This window comes from Microcaecilia unicolor, chromosome 7, assembly GCF_901765095.1.
Source record: "Microcaecilia unicolor chromosome 7, aMicUni1.1, whole genome shotgun sequence".
Lineage (NCBI taxonomy): Eukaryota > Metazoa > Chordata > Amphibia > Gymnophiona > Siphonopidae > Microcaecilia > Microcaecilia unicolor.
The window spans coordinates 240,932,587-240,943,182 of NC_044037.1; the positions used below are offsets into that span (position 1 = coordinate 240,932,587).

Consider the following 10,596-nt stretch of genomic DNA (forward strand, 5'->3'; position numbering starts at 1 on the left):
CTTTGGGAAGAGAAAGGTTTTTAGCAATAAGGGCAATACTATAACTGGGGACCTGCATTTATGCACTATTTGTGTGTGTAAATGTAGAGAAACAGTCTTCGCAAGACAATCAACAAGAAACAAAACAGCGAAGATGACTAACAAAAACAAAAATATATATAAAAACGTCAAAATTTAAAATCATAAAATATGTATTTAAAAAATAAAACCATCAAGATCAAAAATTACATAAAAAAGACGACACTTTAATCACAGATCAGAGACACTGCTCCGATTTTCTCCGCTCGACTTCGTTTTGAGTATAATCGAGTGCTACAGCTTCAATTTATTGGTAAGACGTACATATTGTTTTTACATTTGGATAAAATTAATAATCAACATACAGCAGAGAAGACTCCTGACACAGGCCAGTACAGCCGAAACACAGCTGTGTCGAGCCCCTTTTTCCCTGCTACCGTTTGGCTAATAAAGTTGATTCTTCATTTTTACATCCAAAGTGTCGTCTTTTTTATGTAATTTTTGATCTTGATGGTTTTATTTTTTAAATACATATTTTATGATTAATTTTAAATTTTGACGTTTTTATATATATTTTTATTTTTTGTTTTTGTTAGTCATCTTTGCTGTTTTGTTTCTTCTAAATGTAGAGAAAATCAGCACTTTCACAGCTGTGTACACTTATGTGCCTAACTAGTGGCAAAGTGACTAAGTGTTATTTTGAAAGGGTACATAGTAGTAACATAGGGGTCCTTTACAAAGCTGTAATAAGAATTGGCCTTAGTGTGCCCTTACACAGGTCTTTCCCACATGCCAAAACCATTTTTATCACAGCCATGTAAACCCCAACTGTCTATTTATTTCATTTATAGCCATGCATTAATGTTGCCGCTAGTGCACACCCATTTTTGAAAATTACTGTATGCATCTAAATTTTACGCGCGAGTCAAAAAAGGGGGTGTGGAAATGGGAGGGTCATGGGCAGACCAGGGGCGTTTCTTTGAGTTACATGCATAGAGAGAATAAGGATATCCACGTCTAAATTAACACGCAAGTATTTGCTCCACGTTTAAGTTGGTGCAAATGGCCAGGCCTAGGTGCAATTCCCGGGCGTAAGCGGTATTCTATAAACTGCGCTTAACTTTAAGCAAGTTTTGTAGAATAGTGCTTTTTCAATGCTGTTTTTTTTTTTTTGCGCCATACATAGAATTTACCCCTTGGCGCACAAAGTTACGCATGTAGTTTCTAGATTAAGACAGTTACGTGCAGAATTTAATTCAATAATTGGAGTTAAAAGCCAATTATTGGTTATAATTAGCCTTAATTGGTGCTAATTGATTATTCCTTATGCACACAACTTCCCTTAGTCACTATTCTATAAGTTGCGGCCTCAAATCCCAGAGCTTGCAACTTTCAAGGGGTAGCATGGACATGGGGGGGGGGGGGGATGTCAGGGACAGGTCAGACAGTTAGGCGCACATCTTATAGAATACTTCTATTTACACATCTAACTGCTTACAGTTTGGCATGAACATTTACACCAACCTTTGAGCTGGCATAAGTGCTTACGCTTAACATTAGGCGCTTAGTATTCTATAAACAACACTTGTTTATAGAATACTAAGCACCTAACGTTAGGCATAAGCACTTCTGCGCAAAACTGCCGTAATATAATTTGCGCTCAGTGCGCATCATCCCGGTGCCTAAATTACTGTGCCATTTTTTAAATTTTCCCCAATACCCAGTATTCTATATAGCACGTCCTAAACTGCACATGCAAGTCCAGTCATATTACAGATTTGCACATGCAACTTAATTAGATAACAAACCAATCAGCAGCAATAGCTGCCATTAATAAGCAGTTACTGACACTAATTGGCATTAATTAGAATTTACACCCAGAACAGTCTAAACGTGTTCTGTAGCGAGATGCACATAAATTCTAACTCGCATAGTTGAAAAGGGGGCATGGCCATGGACGTGGAATGGGCGGGTCACGGGCATTTCTAAAATCTATGTACATGGTTATAGAATACATCTGGTCCGTGTGTAATTTGGGCATCAGCATTTACACCAAGTTTTACTTTAACTGCCCACGACTAAATTTAGCAGCACAGATGGGTGCTCAGCGTATCCTATAAACCACGTGGAAATTTAGGCTTATTCTATAAAGTACACCTAAATTTAGAGATCTCTCATTTCAGTGCTGATTTTTTTAGGCATCATATATAGAATCTAATACAATACGTGTAACTTTACCTGGCCTCAAGAGAGGTAGTTCTAGGAGGCAAGGCTGGGGGAAGGATTGATGTTTAGGTATAAACTTTTGAATATTCAAGCACAAACACATAAATTAACTCCGAAATTTGTGCATGAAAAGAACAGGTATAAACGTAAGCGAATAAACTTCCTGGCCTAATTTTCAGAGCAGAAACACATGCATACCTTCAATTTGAAAATTCACCAAAGCTTGCAAAGGGATAACTATGCATGTATTTTATTTATTTATTCTTACACTTTATATACTGCAAATTAATCTATGACAGGCAACTAAGTGGTTTACAACAATACTTAAAAGAAAATTATAACAACGCTGATGAATAGAAAGAAAGAGGGGAGGACAGGGAAGGAGGGAATGGGATAAAGGGGAGGAGAAGCAGGAAGGAAAGGGGGGACACGAGGCCAGCAAGGGGAGGGAACAGATGGAGAAGTTAAAGGGAAGGCTTACGACGAAACAGACTCAAAGGAATCAGAGAAAAGTTGGGCCTTCAAGAGAGCCTTGAAAGACTGTAAAGGCAAAGGTGATGCTCTAGGTACAGAAGGAAGACTATTCCAGAGCTTGAGGCCCAGATAGCTGAATGCAGTGTCGCAAGAGGATAGGTGTAGAGCCGATGAAGAAGGGACACAAAGAAGGTTGTCAGAGGAATAGTATGTTTGTTTTTTTTTGAGGTACTTCTATAAAGGAGCCACCTAGATTTAGGCAGCAGGAACATGCCTAAATGGCGATACTCTAGTCATGGGGAAAGCCACTGCTTGTCCTTGGAATCAGTAGCATGAATGTTGCTACTATTTGGGATTCTGGGCCAGATGCACTAAACCTTAACGACCCTCTAACAACCCTTTAACGAAGGAAATTCCTAACCGTTGCATGCATTAAAGGCCTTTTTCCAACGAAGCAAGCAGCTAACGAAAACGGAATGCAAACGAGAAACTACCATTGAAATGTGGACAATTCAGAATGCATTAACCATACCGACGATTGCAACGAATCATCTACCGTCTGAAATTTAAGTGAGCTCAGACCTGTCGTTAAGGCCTGAGCTGTCATCTCCCCGCTGGCCCCTGCACCATAAAAATCCCCTGGCATGTTTAAAAAGAAAAAAAAAACACAAACACGTGGCTCCCCGCTTCCCTCTGCCTAAAATAAAAAATGAAACAAACATCAAAAAAGGATCGGGACGGGGCAAAGGCGCTCATCAGGAGCGTCCTGTATGGACGGCCTTGCCCCCCCCCCCCCCCCCCGAGGTCACCGCTGTGCCCCACTTCTGCTGGTATAAAATAAAAAATTAAAACAAAACTAAAAATTTAGCAGTCCCGCTCCCCCTCCCTTCCTGTCTCTCTCTGTACTGCTTCTCCCATAGCTCCGCCTCCCGGCATCCTCCGCCCCCTTTGTATGAGGAAGGCTCACAATGATTCAGACCATGAAAAGCACATCCTAGCTTCAGATCTGAGCTGTGTACCTGTAAATCTCTCTCTTGCTCTCTCTCTCATTGAATTCCTAGCTGCACAGAGCCACCTGACAGACTCTGCAGGCGAGGCAAGAAGAAGCTTTTCCTTTCCTAGTGCCACACTCTCCGCAGCTGCAGCTCCGACACACTGGGGGGGGGGGGGGGGGAGGCAGTTATGTAGGTAACTTACGTCAGAGGAGAGCGGGCACAGGAAGAAGGAGACGTCGGTGAAGGCAGAAGCGATCGCCGATCAGCTGTTCCATCCCGTGCAGCGCCTTCACAGAGAGGTGAGAGGCGCTGCGCGGGCTGGTAAAGTGGAGGGGGGGTCCGGTAGAGGGGGGGTGGGAGCGGCGGCGACGAACTCAGGGGGGCGGGGCACGGGGGGTGGAGGATGCCGGGAGGCGGAGCTATGGGAGAAGCAGTACAGAGAGAGACAGGAAAGGAGGGGGACCGGGACTGCTAAACTTTTTAGTTTTGTTTTAATTTTTTATTTTATACCAGCAGAAGCGGGGAGCAGCGGCGACCTCGGGGTGGGGAAGGCCTTCCATACTGAACGCTTCTGACAAGCGCCTTTGCTCCCTCCAGATCCTTTTTTGATGTATGTTTATTTTTGTATTGATGCAGGGGGAAGCCGGGGAGCCACGTGTTTGTGGGGTTTTTTGTTGCTGTTTTGGACGTTTCTGGCATGCGCAGAGCAGCCAGCATAACGCTTGGCTGCTCTGCGCATGCTTTTGGGGCCGATTACCGATGGGGATTACGAATCTTTGATACATTGTACTTTTCAATATTGCACCGAACATGTGCGACTTGTTTTTTTGGTGCATGCTTCGTTTTTTCAAATTCATTAAGGACTTTAACGTTTTAGATTTTTTTTTACTTATGGTTGATGCATCTGGGCCTCTGTCAGGTACTTGTGACCTGAATTGGCCACTGTTGGAAACAGGATACTGGGCTAGATGGACCATTGGTCTGACTCAGTATGGCTATTCTTATTTATTTATTTTATTGCATTTGTATCCCACATTTTCCCACCTCTTTGCGGGCTCAGTGTGGCTTACAATATAAGATGAATGGTGGAAATACAATTCGTTACAACTTGGTTATGGATTACATTGTGAAGAATTATGCGAGGCAATCAAAGTGTCGTTAAGGAATATAGCAATGGAACAAAACTTTGAAACATAGGAAGGAGACAAAGGGAAGCTAACAGGGCAGTATTAAGATACGAAGACATATGGTAGAAATAGTTCTGTGAGTCAAGGAATGAGTGAGGTGAGGTTACGGGGGATGAGAGATCGGGAGTGGATGTATTGATGCATTAATGGACACTGGGTGTGGATTCTTATGTTCATTCATGCATATAAGCAGTCACCTACACATAAATGACCTCTTTTATTATTTATTTCTGTGGTACTTACTATACCACTTTTTGTGACATCAAAATGGTTTAAAAATATCAAACTTAAAATCCATAGGTTACAAAGGAACACCAACAGTAAATAGGATACAGAAAAAAAAAGGGTAAAGAAAAAGGGCATATAGGGCCACATTCTGTACATGGAGTCTAAAATGTAAATGTGTCTGAATAACGCGCATAGCGCTATTCTAGAAACTGAATCTACAGTTAGATGCGGTTTAGTTTATAGAATAGCACATAAGCCAGGGGAATGAGCCTACATTTAGGTGTCGCCATTTATACTACTAAAAACCTGGTGTAAATGCCCTCCTGCGAATTCTGTGCATTTGATTGACAACCCAACACGCCCACACTCCTGCCTTGGCTGCACCCCCTTTTCGGCTACGTGAGCTCAAATTTACACATGCTTTTTAAAAGAAGTATGCGTAAATTCCAATTGGTGTTGATAATAAGTCATTATCGGCCAATTATCAACACTAATTGTCTCGTTAATCAATCAAGTAACATGCGTAAATTTGCCACACACGCAATTTAATGCACGCTACTCACCACACCTTATATAGAATCCGGTAGATACTGGTTAACGACAGGTGACAGGTTTTCAACAAAACTAGATGCCATCCTTATGCGCTTTAAATCTCTCGTGTCAGAAATGCAAGACTAAACAAATACGCTTTAAAGGCAGCTTTCTAATTGGGTTGATTCACTTTGAAGGGACTGAGGCGGGAAATTCCAAACAGTGGGTGCTAAAAAGAAAAATGCATAATGGTGAGTAGAGACCAGCCAGGCTCATGATGGGATTCATTTAAAGAACGAAGATGGTGGATTGGTTTATACAAGACCAGTAAGGATGAAAAATATATGTTTAAATGGTAAAGCATGAAAACTTGCACCATGAATATTTTGAACTGAAAATGAAAGGAAACAGGCAATGATGTTGGTAAAGAGAAAACGTGATCCAGTTTACAAGTTCTGCAGAGAACCCTTATTGCTGTAAGTTGAACTGCATTTGTAGATGTTTTATGGAATATTGAGGGAGACTGGCTAGAAAAACATTTCAATAATCAAGGTGTAATGTAACCAAAGCATAGATAACTGTTTGTCACAGAATTTAGAAATGATTGCACTGAGTGAAACTGACAAATATCACTAGCAGATGGAAAAGTATGTGCCAGGATTTGATAGCATGTATTTCACTGGTGAGCATGCGCATGAGTGGAATGTGGGCAGAGCACCCAGGTACATGTGTTACTCCTGGGAGAATTCTGTGTTACTACACAATGCAGAATTTGAGAATTCCCCACCTCCACAGATTGCACAGAATTCTGCCTTTCCCAGGCAGATTTCTATGTAGTCTGCTGTTGGGAGCATCTGTACTCTGTGTTTCCGTCTGCCTCCCACCCTACACACTCATCACTTCAGCGCGGTAAAAGGAGGAGCTGCACAATGGGCTGATTCCTCTTCTGCAGCCTTGTCCCCAGTGATTCCTTTAAGCTACACAGCTATATGGAGGCCCTCAAGGCTGAAAGGAACACTCAGGGCTGGGATGGCAGAGGAGCAGGAAACTGCCCAATGTATGGCTGCGCAGTTCCTCTTCTTACTGCGCTGGCGCGGCGAGTGTACAGTGAGTAAGTGACAGTGGCAGGGAGGGGGGGTCCAGTGGGTGGTGGCTGAAATAAAAGGTGGATGGGGCATGGGGGGGGGGGGCTCCTGGAAAAATGTAGATAGATTGGGTGGTGGCTGAAATAAAAGATGGATGGGGCATGTGGGGGGGGGGGGGCTCCTGGAAAAAAGTGGATGCAGTGTGTGCAACATGGAAATGGAGTGGAGGTCTGCAGCAAAGTGCATGGCAAATCTGCTGTGGGGTAGAAGGGGGAGGGAATGTCAGCTCTTATAATGGGGAAATTCTGCACAAAAAAGTTACAAATAAAGTGTGCAGAATTTTCTTTTGCACATAATTTCCAAAAAAATAATGTGTACATTATAGAATTTTATCACACCTAGGCACAGGAATTTACACCAGCTATAAGTGATAACACCTTAAATGTAAGCACGTTTTCAGCCACTTGAGCTAACATTCTAAAAAGCAAAGCAGGCACCTAGTTTTCTTTATAGAACAAACTTAAAACAACAGCACAAACGGTGCCTATCGTGGGCGACCTATTAGAGAATTACTAAAATGCATCCACAGAGTTATAAAATTACCCCTTAAATGTCACTATGACCTGGATTTTCACTTTTTATTTGTATGTCACCCACTTATTTTAACTGAATTCTCTGTAATCTATTAACAGAGATGCCAGGTCACACGCATTTGGCTGCCCTCACACTCTCACACACACTCCGAGACCGGGGGACCGCTCTCCCTTCCCCGTGGTCTGCCATCTCTACCTCTCTCTCTCTTTCGCTCTCCCCGGTTCAACATGTCTCCCCCTCTCCTCCATCCGGCCCTTCTCCCTGAAACCCCTCCCCCGTCCTACCGTCAAATTCATACCTAAGATCGCCCACAACCAACCCGCAGCTTTCCTTCTCCGGTACCCCGTCCCCTCTCTGATAGTGACAACTTCTCTCCCTCGGATGCGTCCCGCCTTGCTTGAAACAGGAAGTTGCGTTGAGGAGGAGGGCAGGACATTGGAGAGTTAAAAAAAAAAAAAAGTTAAGTTGCGTTTGCGTTAGAGGAGGAGAGGGCGTCAGGGCGAGACGCTGGAGAAGGAAAGCACCGGGCCTATGTAGCCGGCGATCTCAAACACAATTTGGAAGTAGAGAGCTACACTGGATAGGGGCATGCGAGGATACAAGTAGTTCCTGCGCGAATGTACGAGCGGCTCTCAGTGATCCACAACCTACCAAGGGTCCTCCAAGACGTCCACGGAGCACCCCCTTCTGTTCCCGGCCCTCAATAATTCAGCGCAGCCGCACTTGCTCTTTGCTCAGGTTGATGCAGCAAGATTCACACCAAGGAGGTTAGATTGAGACAGGAGACGGCATGAATACAGTAGGCGGAGCTTGCCGGCGTTTTAGTTCACCCAAAACAATAGGAAAAGATTGAGAAATAAGGGACTGCCCGTGGTCTAGCTGTAAAAAGTCTAAAGCTGTTCCACTAGTGCCTTGAAAGGAGGAGGATAAAAGATTGCTTTTACTTATTTGACAGCTTTTTTTCTTTATTTGAAAGATTCCCATATCTAGATATATATATCATGAAATAAAATTGAATAACACTAAAACAGCTTTAAAAATTAGTGTAGCTGGTAGAAACATCAGTAATAAATTCTGTATTTTGTGTTCATTTTTCTCCACTGGTTCTATACAGTACAGTATATATAACATGGCCAAATCTCAATGTGTCCTCAGGTTCATCTTACCTGTTGTAATCTGCCCCGGGAGATTGGCGTTATAAAGATGGAATATACTGAAATTAAATGGAAATAAAATTAAACTCTCATTGGGGCACATGGAATCACATCTTCACCTCATCTGTTTTGTAGAAGTTTATTTATTTATTATTACATTTGTACCCCACGCTTTCCCACACATTGCAGGCTCAATGCGGCTTACATGCACAAATGGATTATTCGTTTTGAGCATGTTTCAGGGACAAGTGGTTTTATAAGTCAAAATAATAAAAATAAATATTTTGTTTCATGCAGATCTTGCATTTGTTTAAACATAACTAAATGGACTATAAGCCCCTAATGCAGTCCATTTGTTTTTGTTCTAGTGATGACATACTGTGTCAAAACTGAAAACGTTATCACTTCTATCTGGTCGATAATAAAAAGAGCTCATTGTGAATATTATCCAACCTAAAAGGTTGTTTTGTGGCTGTACATGAGGAATTGTGATACTGAATAAATAAGTGTATATGTGTTCCTAATCATGCATCCAAAGGTTTTATAGAGGTCTTTAAGGGTAAAATTGATAAAATCAGACAAGCCCTTATTCCTTGTCCATTTGATTTAACAGATTTATTTATTTGGATTTATTTACCTCCTTTTTGGAGGAATTCACTCAAGGTGGTGTACAGTAAGAATAAGTCAAATATAAGCAATAGACAATTACAGCAGTAAAAATATTCAAACAACAATACATATGGCATAGTATGCTACATTTAGATGATATCTCTTCTGAAAATAATGTTTATTTTTCCCTTTATTTATATCAACATGTATTTAATAAACCATTTCAATACATATATTGCCTAATGGTTTTTCTGCATCCATCCTTTCCTCTATCACTCTTCCAATCCACTCTGTCCCTTCACTCATATACCATATATTCGTCTATTACATTCGACCCATCGGAGCTCAAAGCTCCTTATCGTATTATCATTTTCTGAGCAGGGGATTCTGCACGAAATCCAAAGTTCTATATCAGTCCAGATTAATACTCGGTATACACTGTCCTCTTCTTTAATGTATTTTCTTTCCTCAGAGACCCTCCAGACCGGTCAAGACGCGTGGGTTATGCACGCCTACCAGCAGAGGGAGACTGAGAACACTAACTTCAAACTATGTACATATAACCTGTGCCCATCCCACAACAGCCAGTATTTTCTCAGTCTCAGCAGAAGGTAGACAGGCAGCCTGTGCAGCTTGTCCGGTCTGGTAGGAGTCAGGGTTCAATTGAGTGTTTTAGGTTGGTCTATTGATCATTTCAGAGGAGCATCCCTGTGCCTGGACTACTTTGTGTGCTGGGGCTTGGTGGTCCGGTGGAGCCTGCCATTGTCCCCTCTGGGGTGTCACACCCGGGTGGCCGGGTCCCTCCCCCTAGTTAGCTCTCCCGTTTGGGCAGCTTTGTGCCTCGGCTGCAGTTTTATATTGCAGCCTTGAGTGCCAGGGATTTGATAGCAGCAGCAGGGCTCAAATTTTGCTGCAATAAAGTTGAAAAAAAAAAAAAGGCAACTTTAAGACCCAGACGGTGTGGAGAGCTGTGCAGCTGCACTCCGGAGTGCCGGAGCTGGTCAGCCGTTCTTGAGTGGCTTGTTCTTGCTGAGTGGCTTGTTTTGGGTGAGTTCCTTTTACTTTTCCTTGCATAGAGGATGTCTGCGAAGCCGCTCCGTTGTCGTTTTTGCGCGCGTCGGGGGGTCGACGCGAGTGGCGGTTCCTGCCGCTTCTGCAGGGAACCGAAGGCCCAGTCCTCCGCTCCGCCGGTGTTAGCTGCGGAACTTCCCGCGCCAGCCTTGCAGGCTGTTGCAGGGGCTCCGGCTAGTGGTTCAGCAGCGGTCCCGATTTTGGCGGGAACCACCGCCATTTTGGATTCGGCCCCGAGAATCCCGGACTTAGTCGGGGGACCTCAGGGCAGCCCGGTGGCTGGTGTTTCTGGAGGGGACGTTTCAGGAAGGATGGGTTTCCCCCCAGAATTTGTTTGGTCCTTATTTCAGGCCTGGCAGGCGGGACCGTCGCGCACGGAGCCCCTTAGTCTGGGGTCGGGGGTCACGGGCGCTAAGAGGCCACG

At 43.3% G+C, this 10,596-nt stretch overlaps 1 protein-coding gene across 6 annotated transcripts in view; it reads right to left on the reverse strand.

Moving 5' to 3' along the window:
• Positions 1 to 8,133, reverse strand: part of TANK (TRAF family member associated NFKB activator) — a 113,684-nt gene extending 105,551 nt beyond the window's left edge. For 2 of the 6 annotated variants that reach the window (XM_030209045.1, XM_030209040.1), the window contains exon 1: positions 7,637 to 7,719. The gene's annotated coding sequence lies outside the window, so the exon portion shown is untranslated. Of the gene's footprint in view, positions 1 to 5,691; positions 5,889 to 7,636; positions 7,720 to 7,989 lie in introns of those variants that run through there. The other 4 variants (XM_030209043.1, XM_030209042.1, XM_030209044.1 and 1 more) reach the window with 4 other exon arrangements.
• Between the last annotated feature and the right edge of the window lie 2,463 nt (positions 8,134 to 10,596).